General features: G+C 34.3%; 1 protein-coding gene across 1 annotated transcript in view; it reads right to left on the reverse strand.

Annotated features, from left to right (window-relative positions):
• Positions 1-12,079, reverse strand: part of PCDH9 (protocadherin 9) — a 1,158,506-nt gene that overhangs the window by 369,907 nt on the left and 776,520 nt on the right. The gene's annotated exons all lie outside the window — the stretch shown is intronic.

A 12,079-nucleotide genomic window follows, 5' to 3' on the forward strand; every position in this document is an offset into this window, starting at 1 on the left:
AAAGAAATCAATTAGTATGTAACAAGTAATGATCAGCTATGATTTAAGCTTCAAGGGAAGAACTGATGCAGACAGAATTAGAATAGATCTAGAACATATTTTAATTTGTAATTATCTAACAACAATTAATTTGAATAAGGCCAAAAAAGATCTGTAATGGTTACAAGCTTTATAATACTGAAACAGTATAGAATTCTGATGATAGAGTTATCTTCATGCAACATTTCAGAGGGTGAGACTCTAAGCTGGAGGAAAACAAGATGATAATTTAAAATACTGAAGAAAAATATCTATATTACTTTCAATATTAAATAGCAACCTTAAAAAAAAGTGTATTCTTAAGACAATCTTGATAGAAAAGTATGTACTGAAAATATGACAATAGAGGTCAGCCATATGATGATTTACAGATTATCCAGAGAGAGTTTCAGAGAGCATAAATTTGATGTGAGTCTCTTTTTAGAAGTATCTCTCAATACATGGAGTACAAATAAGCACAAGATAGAGACTTTTTCTTTATACCTTGAATGTGATTGGACTAAACTCACCTTTAAAGAAAGGTATGCTTTATGTCTAATAAGACACAAAAAGAGCAGAACATAATTTCAGTTAACTAGAATGTTTGTTATGAATCATATTATGGTGGATCTAATGAACTTATTAACTCAGTTCAGTGTTAAGCTTTTAATAAGAAAGTGAAATTGATCAGGACCCTACAGGCCTTCTTGGGTGCAAAAGCCCCTCCATGTTCTGTTTCCTTTGGGTGGGATAAGAAGACTTTGGTCTCTTAGGCCTTCCCTGATTCCAAAGAGCAGGCTCAAGCAGTTAATAAGACAATAGACTCACAGGACTTGTAGCTCCTCCTGAAGGGGTATAGATCTAATAAATATCTTTGAGTTGTTCTGAAGAAACTAACCACCCCCCCTCAACTCAGGTGGAGGTTGGTGGCTACCTGTTGATGGTGACTGTACGTAAACTCCAGACTAGCTGGAACCAGAGTGTGAGTTTTCTAGAACATCACCTGGTTACCTCATCAGCAAGCAATCAGAAGAAAGACACACATCCTGCAGGCTGTACCCCAAATCATGACTGTAAAACATTATTCCCCCTGAAACACTGGACAGTTCTGATTTTTTGAGAATGAACTGCCAGTTCTCCTTGCATGGCCCTGCAAAAATTATTACTCCAAATCTGAAGCTCTGTTTGGCCTTATAGGTCATAGAAAATGTGTATAGCAACAGAAAGTGAAAGAAAAGCAGTGTGGGAAATGGAAAGGAAGGTAGAAGGAAGGAAACATTTAAGATGTTCAATATACTGTTTCTTGACTCATATTTAATAGATAATTTTTAGTTCTGAACTTCTCAGAATGCAGTGCCATTAAAATATATCTGGTTCAAGATATTGAAAGCTAAAGAAATTAACACTGAATCTATACTGATATCAGAAACAATGAGTACTTTTGAAAAAAAAAAAAGTAATTTTCCTTTGTTTCCTGTAATTTTCTTCTTTCTGCTGAAGTCAAACATAGGAAATTTTGGCGAATTGAGGATTTTATATAGTCTTCCTCCGTTACATATATGCTTATTCCAGTTACATATATTCTTGCTCTAACCAGTCTGTTTGAATATTTTCTCATTTTGTGTTTCTTGGCAGTTGCAAGACAAATACAGCTTAATTTTCTGTAATATCATTTAAGGGAAACGACTAAGAAAAATTTCAAAAGAAATGGAACAAAGAGATAATGAAGAGAATAAACGAAGTTGATTACTGAAGTTATTTATTGAAGGGTTAGGGCTACTTTATATAAAAATGGTTGCTTAGAAAATGGCACAGGTGGACATATAAAAATTAATGTAATCAGTTCAGTTCAGTTCAGTTCACTATCTCAGCTGTGACTCTTTGCAACCCCATGGACTGCAACACATCAGGCTTCCCTGTCCATCACCAACTCCAAGTTTCCTCAAACCATCGAATCAGTGATGGAATCAAACCATCTCATCCTCTGCCATCCCCTTCTCGTCTTGCCTTCAATCTTGCCTTCAAAGGTCCAGCATCGGGGCCTTTTCATTTGAGTCAGTTCTTCACATCAGAAGGCCAAAGTATTGAAACTTCAGCTTCAGTCTTTCCAATGAATATTTAGGACTGGTTTCCTTTAGGATTGACTGGTTAGAACTTCTTGCAGTCCAAGGGACAATCAAAAGTCTTCTCCAACACCATAATTCAAAAGTATCAATTATTCAGTGCTCAGTCTTCTTTATGGTCCGACTCACATCCATACATGACTACTGGAAAAACCATAGCTTTGACTATATGGACCTTTGTTGGTAATGTCTCTGATTTTTAGTATGCTGTCTAGGTAGGTCATAACTTTCCTTCAAAAGAGCAAGCATCTTTTAATATCACCATCTGCAGTGATTTTGGATCCCAAGAAATTAAGGTCTGTCACTATTTCCATCGTTTCCCCATCTATTTGCCATGAAGGGATGGGACCGATTGCCATGATCTTAATTTTTTGAATGTTGAATTCCCACCAAAAAGAGATACAGCATGTCCAAGGGCAAAGTAGAAGCTCCTGCAAGACTATAGGAGGGACGAAATCACATTTAGAATTAAACCCCATACCTGCCAGAGATGCATAGAGGGCTCAAACAAAACCTTGTGTACACCAGGACCCAGAGACCCCACAGTGACTGAGATAGACCTGTGTTTGAGTCTCTTGCAGAGGTATGGGTCAGCAGCAGCCAGCCACAGGGGCAGGGGCTCTGGGTGCAGCTTGATTACAGAACTTACACAGGACTGGGGAAACAGACTCTTGAAAGGCACAAACAAAATCTTGTGTGCACCAGAACCCAGGAGAAAGGAGCAATGACCCCACAAGAGACTGACTCAGACTTGTCTGTGAGTGATCAGGAACCTCTGATGGAGGCATAGGTTGGCAGTGGCCTGCTGTAGGTTCAGGAGCACTGAGTGCAGCAATGCATACATGGGACCTTTTGAAGGAGGTAGTCATTATCTTCATTACCTCCACCATGGTTTGGTCTCAGGTCAAACAACAGAGAGGGAACTCAGCCCCACCCATCAACAGAAAATTGGATTAAAGATTTACTGAGCATGGTCCCACCCATCAGAACAAGATCCAGTTTCCCCTACAGTCAGTCTCTCCCATCAGAGCCTCTTCCATAAGCCTCTTATCCTAATCCATTAGAGGGCAGACAGAATGAAAACTATAATCACAGAAAACTAATCAAACCGATCACGTGGACCTTGTCTAACTCAATGAAACTATGAAATAATGAAACCGTGCCATGTAGGGCCACCCAAGATGGACAGGTCATGGTGGAGAGTTCTCACAAAATGTGGTCCACTGGAGAAGGAAATGGTAAACCACTTCAGTATTCTTGCCTTGTGAATCCCATGAACAGTATGAAAAAAAATTAATGTAATAGAGAAGACAAATTAAAATGAAGACAGAAAAAGTTAACATGTGCATGTATTTAGTTTCCTATTATTTTACTACAAATTGAACATTCTTTAGACATTTATTTTCCACTGTGCCTTAAAGTTAAAGGTGACAGCAGGAACAATAAAGGTCTTTTGATAATACTGTAAGAACACAGTGGACCATGAATCCTCAAATCAACATCAATATTCTGATTTAAGATCAGAATAAGATCTTAAATCCAAATTTAAGATTTAAATTTGGATAAGACCCAAATTTAGATTTTATCTAAATTTGGAATTATTTATCAAGAGCTATTAAGACTGCATGACACATTTTTGGTGTCTCACATGCTTTGGCATGGGATTCCCAAGTGGTGCTAGTGGTAAAGAATCTGCCTGCCTCTACAGGAGACATAAGAGATGTGGGTTCAATCCCTGGGTCAGGAAGATCCCTTGGAGGGATGGCAACCCACTCCAGTATTCTTCCTTGGAGAACCTCATGGACAGAAGAGCCTGGAGGCTGCAGTCCATAGGGTCACAAAGAGTCAGACACAGCTGAAGCAACCTAGCATGCATGCATACTTTGGTATACATTTGATATCTTCTGGTATCTTGGTAAGAGTAGAGTTTATATGCACCCAAAATGTATACACATACAGACTTGTGATAGAAGATCGTTTTCCTTAAAACAATTCTACTTTTCATTGTAAAATGTAATTTTAATGGTGTTATATTAACCAGGACAGATTTTAATGTTAATGTAGCATAAAGAAATTCTAATGATACCTTGGAAGACACAGAATGTAATGTTAGTGTACAAAGTTATTTTAAAAAATGCCAGAAAGAGGATATGAGATATGTCATCTATGAATTGGCATTTGCCAAGAGCATTTGCCAGTGACTGAACAGCAGCTACATGGGCATTTGCCACCTGCCTGTGCTGCTACAGCTGCTTACTTTCAATACCTTCTGAAGGGAATTCTGGGTGGAGAGTTAGGCAATCTGTGCTCCAGGGAAACTGCTGGAACAGGTCTTTAGATAGCTAGATATTTTCAGGAACTGATTTTATGATCCCAGTCCCACATCACCCCATACCTAGAAAAGTACTAAATACCTTCAAGGTTTTCTCCTTGTGACTTACAGAAAACCTTTTGTAAAATGGGTGCCTGATTCTAACTACTCCCCCTTCACCAAAACCGCATATACACTGACCTCCCCCTGTCTCTTTGAAGCAGTCTCTCAGAGCTATTTGAGGTGCTGTTTCTTGGGCTGCAATCCTCATTTTGCTCCAAATAAAACTTAACTTACAGCTCTCATGTTGTGCATCTCTTTAGTTGACAGATAGAATTTTTGTGTATTGTTGTTCATTGCTCAGTTGCTAAGTAATGTCTGACTCTTTGCAACACCATGGACTGCAACATGACAGGCTTCCCTGTCCTTCACTGTCTCCTGGAGTTTGCTCAGATTCATGTCCATTGAGTTGGTGATGCTATCTAACCATTTCACTCTCTGTAGCCCTTTTCTCCTTTTGCTTTCAAATTTTCCCAGCATCAGAGTCTTTTCCAATGAGTCAGCTCTTCACATCGGGTGGCCAAAGTTATGGGAGCTTCAGCATCAGCCTTTCCAATGAATATTCAGGGTTGATTTTATTTAGGATTTACTGGTTTGATCTCCATGCTGTCCAAGGGACTCTCAAGAGTCTTCTGTAGCACTACAGTTTGAAAGCATCAATTCTTTGTTGCTCAGCCTTCTCCATCTCTCACATCCACATATGACTACTGGAAAAACCATAGGTTTGACTATATGGACATTTGCCGGCAAAGTGATATCTTTGCTTTTTAATACGCTGTCTAGGTTTATCATAGCTTTCCTTCCAAGGAGCAAGTGCTTTTTAATTTCACCGTCTGCTATGATTTGGGAGCCCAAGAAAATTAAATATGTTGCTGCTTCTACTTTTCCCCCTTCTATTTGGCATGAAGTGATAGGACTGGACACAATGATCTTAGTTTTTTGAATGCTGAGTTTTAAGCCAGCTTTTTAACTATCCTCTTTCACCCTCATTAAAATAAAGACTCTTTAGTTCCTCTTCACTTTCTTCCATTAGAGTGGTATCATCTGCATATCTGAGGTTGATGTTTCTGCCAGAAATCTTGACTCCAGCTTGTGATTCATCTAGTCTGGTATTTCACATGATGTACTTTGCATAAAAGTTAAATGAACAAGATGATAATATGCAGCCTATGTTATTCCTTTCCGAATTTTGAACCAGTCCATTGTTCCACATCCAGTTCTAAATGTGGCTTCTTGACCTGGATACAGGATTCTCAGGAGACAGGTAAGGTGGTCTGGTATTTCCATTTCTTTAAGAATTTTCCACAGTGTGTTGTGATTCACATATCGAAGCCTTTCTTATAGTCAAAGAAGCAGAAGTAGATGTCTTCCGGGATATCTCTTGCTTTCTTTATGATCCACAAAATGCTGGTAATTAGATCTCTGGTTCCTCTGCCTTTTCTGAACCCAACTTGTACATCTCAAAGTTCTCAGTCCAAGTACTTCTGAAGCCTACCTTGAAGGATTTTGAGCATTACCTTGTTAACATGTGAAATGAGCAAAATTGTACGGTAGTTTGAACATTCTTTGGTGCTGCCCTTCTTTGGAAGTGGAATGAAAACTGACTTTTTCCAGTCCTATGGCTACTGCTGAGTTTTCAAAATCCACTGACGTACTGTGTGCAACACTTTAACAGCATCATCTTTTAAGATTTTTTTAATAGCTCAGCTGGAATTCTATCACCTCCAGTAATTTGTTTGTAGTAATGCTTCCTGAGGCCCACTTGATTTCACTCTCTAGGTTGTCTGACTCTAAGTTAGTGATCACACCATTGGGTTATCCCCATCATTAAGACCTTTTTTGGTATAGTTCATCTGTGTATTATTGCCACCACTTCTTAATCTCTTGTGCCTCATTAGGCTCTTACTGTTTCTGTCCTTTATCATGTCTATCTTTTCATGAAATGTCCTCCTGATATCTCCAATTTTCTTTGAGAGATCTCTAGCTTTTCCTGTTTTGTCATCTTCTGCTTGTTAATTGTATATATGTAGATATATACATTATTTTATGCATATAACCCCTTCAAAAATGGTTCTGATGTGGATCCATAGATCAAAAGCAACAAATAAAAATGGTGCTATATTTGTAATAGACATTGTCATATCAAGTCCATATTATTCTGTACATATTAAATAATCACTTTAAACAATGAAGATATATTAAAATACATGATAGTTTTCCTACAAGAGAAATCATTTGCCAGTGATTATATACCCCCCAACAATGATCTAACACCCAAAAGCATTAGTTAATAATTTAATGTAAATAACCATGGCTGGTGTTCTTTTGAGTCAGGGATTGGAATATATTTTGCTTTAAATTCTAAGTTTTCATTTGAAAACAAAGGAATAAAAATACTCTTTTCAAGGATGAAATGGACATGTAATCTATTAAACTTGTGAAAGGTAGAACTTTGGGTAGTCACTCATTTACCCCTGAGTATCTCTCATCTACACATGAATTATACATGTTAATAAACTGTTGTTTGTTTTCATCTTGGTAACCTGACTTTTACTATAGTGCTCCCAGCCAAGAACTCAGGAGGGAAGAGGATTTTATTTTTCTTCCATATACTTAAAGTAAGTCATTTAAAAATAACACCAAATTCTATGCATCAGTATATCACCCATCAGGGTTTGGAGTATGGAGGAATTTATGTTATTATATGTGTGTGTGTGTACATGCATATGTGTGTGTGTGTGTATAAAGCATTTTTATAATATAGTTTAAGCAGGATTTTTAAATTATTTTTTAAAGATAATGGAGTTTGGAGCAACAGGTGGAATGACATAACTGAAGCAACTATTTATTAATGTAACATACTGGTGGAACTATACAACATATTCATTTGGAAATGGGGGCTTTGCTAAATTTAAGCTAATTTATAAGTGATGCATCAAGGCAAAATATTTTCTGAAATCAGAATAATATGCCTCAGAGATGTGTGATAAGAGGGAAGAGAGAAAAATATGCCCACAATATTCTAAGGAAAGTAGTATATTACTTAGCAAGTCACAATGTTTGAGTATAATTTTCTGAATCAAAGACAAGGAGCCAAAAACCTCTGACCCTCATCCACTGAAAATGTATCCAATTGAAAATTTATATGAGAGGAATGTGCAACTATCACTCTAAAGGCTTAATTTAAGGAAAATAGATAAAGTTATAAGGGGAATATTATTGATGAACAAAGATTATAATTGGTTAACAAACAAAATTAAGGAAGTGACAGACTGTTTTAGATTAAATAAAGATATAGTTTTGAAAGAATAAGGACAAATGAAAATTTAAAATAAGAGGCTAATTCTCTCTAGAAAATAAGGGAAGAGATGCCCCTTCTCTCTTTTTCCTTAGAGCATTTACCTTATAAAACTTAAAACTGTAGTACTTTCTCCTTTGTTTAATCTATGTAAGGTTTTTGAAAACCAGATAGGCTTTAAGACCCAGGAATGTATTTCTCAGTAACCTGAGAGCCATCTCTTTGAAATGTAAATTTCAGTCCCCTTGGGAGGGGAGGAGTTTAACTTCAGAGGGTTGCAGAACTATCTCCTCTCATAAAGATAAGTTTGTTTTCCCTCTTGGTAAAATGGTCACTCCAGTTATCAAGTAAAGTTACATTCAACTTTGTGTGACAAATGGTGTTCTCATCTGAGGGCTGATTTTTGTTTACCATGAAAACATGTCTGCAATTAGTTGTATCTGCTTGGCTATATAATGGAATGACCTGCCTTTCTGTTTGCAGTTTCTCTGTTGATTGCTTAAGATGGTCATCACATTCTGATTTAACGCTTATTAAAGTGTTTTTCTTCTTTACTACATTTGTACAGAGGATTTCTGGGTTAGGAGCAGATTTCATTTTTAATTATAATTCCACAATAATAGGAAAATAAATCAGAAACAAAAAATCAGGATATTCTCACCAGAGATATAGTATATGGCCTTCTTATCATTAGTGGCATAAATTAGAATAAATTTAGGAACAATAATTGAATATCACATTTCTAAATACAGTATGCTAACATCTAGGAATTGTTCCTTCTTTGTGTAAAAATAAATATAAATGCTGCAAAGTTCATTAGGTTCTTTTCCCAGTACATGAACACTATTGTTAATAAACTAAACAAACAAGACTGTGACCTTATATAATAAAAAATAAAAGTAAACTTTGACATAATCCTCTAGCAGACTAGAATTTTTTTTAATGCATTGGTTTAAACAGTGTACTAAATGCACAAGGTCACAGACTGATCTGGCAAACATTAAAAAATAGTCATTTTTAAACAATGATAAAATGTAACAATATATGCAATAATGTATTACAAAGAACATATATGATGTATTCAAAGTCACATTGCTTTAATTCAATGATTAAGATAACTGAGAAATGCAAATTTTAATTTAATATTGTATAGAGATTCCTTTTACTTCACACATATGTTTTTTTTATCACAAAAATAATGTTTTGTCTTAATTTCTGTATATGACATGACTAAAAAAATCAACAGAAATATTTGCAAACTATGTGGTAGAACTCTGACATACACTCCTTAATATTAATAGTTCATTACTTTACTGGGAAAAAAGTAGTTTTACTTTGATTAATTTTTCCCAAATAAAGATTATAAAACATAATTTTAAAAAGATATGTTTTAAAATATGAGTAGAATTTACATTGTAGTGAAACATGGCTATTCAAAAGACACTAATTTTTGTTGTTTTTTCTTAGATACTTTAAAATTAAGTGGAATGTTAAATGTAAAGGTTATATGGAAACAATATACAAGTTCAAAGAACATTGTTTGAATACTGTAATGATTTATATTCAAGATTATGCTCAATAAATTAATGTGTTATTTATCTTTTTTAAACTAAATGAACTATTTGAGGCAGAAAGGTTAAAAATGGCTCGGGGAACAGCCATGCTAAGTAATGTTTTAGGGCCTTGATTTATGCAACAAGTTCAGTTTAATAATGAGTGAAACTGCTAATCAGTGCCCACAGATATTAGATAATAAATTCAACAGGGCCAAATGGATATTTTCAGCATAGAAACTACTGGCTTAATGATTTAATTAATCTAAACATGCAAAACTTTGTGCTTGCTTAAATTTGTTTAGCACATGACACATTAATGGAGATTAAAAACTAGGGGTGTACTCATAAATTTAAAATGTGTTTTAGGGGAAAAGTGACAATTACCAGTCTTACATAAATGCCTCATAAGAACCACATCAGGAACTGGAGAGAATGAGTTCATATATTTGGTCTTGTAATTATTTACCTTATATTGCTAAATTGAAAAAGCTTTGATTAGCATAGTGTATCTATAAAATTGCTCAGTAGGAAAGAGTGATAATCAAAGTAGGATATGATTAGGAGAATGTTGACTTTCTGCAGAGCTTCCCTGTTGTAACAATTATATCAAGTGAACAATTTAAAATCATGTAATTTATTTTTCTCCTTACATCTAAGAGGAAACATATAATGATTTCTTTAATAGAAATCATAGTATTGAACATTTAAAAGTATTTTAATGTTTAAGCTGTTTTAATACGTAGTGATACTGCATGTCTTTTCCATTTAGCATGATTTTAATTAACTTCATAACATAAATTGGGCTTTGTAATTTACTACTTGATATAGTTATGAATTACAGTTGTATGATCATCCTTTAAAAACAAAATCTTTTTTCTCTTCTGGGAATTCAGTATGTATTTATTCTGACTGAGGAGGTAAAAAAATCATAAATTTTAAACTCCCTTTGCAGGAATATTTAAAATACCTAAGGTCTTAATCCATCACTAAGTGGATTAGTTTTAATAGTGGTTGTGAACTACTAGAAGTTATTAAATAAATCATGAATATGGTATTTATGTTTGCAACTGACTTTACTTCTTAAAGTTGTTTAATTATATTATACATCATTAATTAATAACTTTAAATCTTGCACTATCATTTTAATTATGTTAATGCTATCAATCCAATTATGTGAATGCTCTATATATAACAGAGAGAAGAAATGTCAGAAACAAACTTTTAGTACTTTAATGTCTTCTCTGATAGATTTTTGTCCCTAATATAATTTTCTTAACATTTTACTAGAAGCGGATTTCAGCATTGAGTCTCAATTTCAGTGTTTAACAATGATAAGCCTCTTGACTGTTATTACACTTGCTAATGCCCCATTACCTCAATTATAACACTTTTTTGCAGATTGAGACCATTTCTCATTTATATTTCCTTTCCCAGTTACATATAACTCTCAGTAAATTTTACATCAATAAAAGTACAAATGAACGATTGGAATATGCATTTCAGTTATGGAATTAAACAGTTCTCCTGCATCTAACTACTTTCAATGAGTTTATTAGACCAATAGACCAAGAAAGAACTATTAAATGTACTGTGCATGCTTCCAAAATTATTTGGATTCCAGAATGTGTAAAGATTCATGGTGAGACAATTCAGACAAAATTGTAGACTGTCTACAGAGTCTATATTTTCTAGCAGTTGATATTATTGATTTTCAATTGTTTTTTTCCTATAAAACCATAAAATACCATATTTTATTCTGCTGATGTTATTTCTAATGACTAGTTTTCTTATATTTCTAATAAACTGACAAATGATAAATACAAACTAAAAGCAGTTCAAGCAATTCTGTAATTACATATTTTTCTCCTAACATTTTATGTAAGTACATGGTAAAATACTTAATTGTCCTATGCTAACAACTAGGAGTTGAGCCTGTTTCATATTCTGTGCAAGCAAACCATTATATTGTCATATCTATTTTGTGCTTTACTTTATGAACTGTAATTATGGATAATCGTACAGACATTGGCATCAGAGCTTGTGCTTGAAATCTTATGTATTCAAAAAATACATGTATAATAACATTTTAGACAAACAAATAAAAAGTGTGCTGTTAAAACAATATAACTTTATAGCACGTTGTAATTTTTTTCTTTGATTTATTCATGTAGACTGAAGTTACACATAACTCCCAAAGACTCAAAATTACTTGAGAACACTTAACCTTAAGGGTTTTTTTTTTTTTTTTCACATTCTTTTTTTCAATTACTGTAACATTCCCAGGGGGGAAGGAAGGCAGGAAGGGGAGAAGAATGGAGGGAGTGTAAGAGAGATAAAGAGAGACAATGAGAATGAGGGACTACATAATTCCATTTCCAATTATTTTCATAAACAAATATATTTCCTAGAGCACTTCTGGTGTTCATTTTCACACTTCTATAAGAAATCATATTATAAGAAAATATTGTTTTATATTTACACTGTCTTAAAATTAGGTTACAATAGTTTATTCATAAGATATATGTGTCATGTTGAGGATCATATTCTTTAGATTAGAGTCCTTGATTGAATCTCTACATTTTATTCCCAACTGATAGAAAGACTTTAGGAAGTATTCCTCATAAAATATATTGGTGGCTTTTGCCTGCCTTTGAAAAATAAGTATTCTGAAGGAGATCAACCCTGGGATTTCTTTGGAAGGAATGATGCTAAA

This window comes from Budorcas taxicolor, chromosome 12 (genome assembly GCF_023091745.1).
Source record: "Budorcas taxicolor isolate Tak-1 chromosome 12, Takin1.1, whole genome shotgun sequence".
Taxonomy (NCBI): domain Eukaryota; kingdom Metazoa; phylum Chordata; class Mammalia; order Artiodactyla; family Bovidae; genus Budorcas; species Budorcas taxicolor.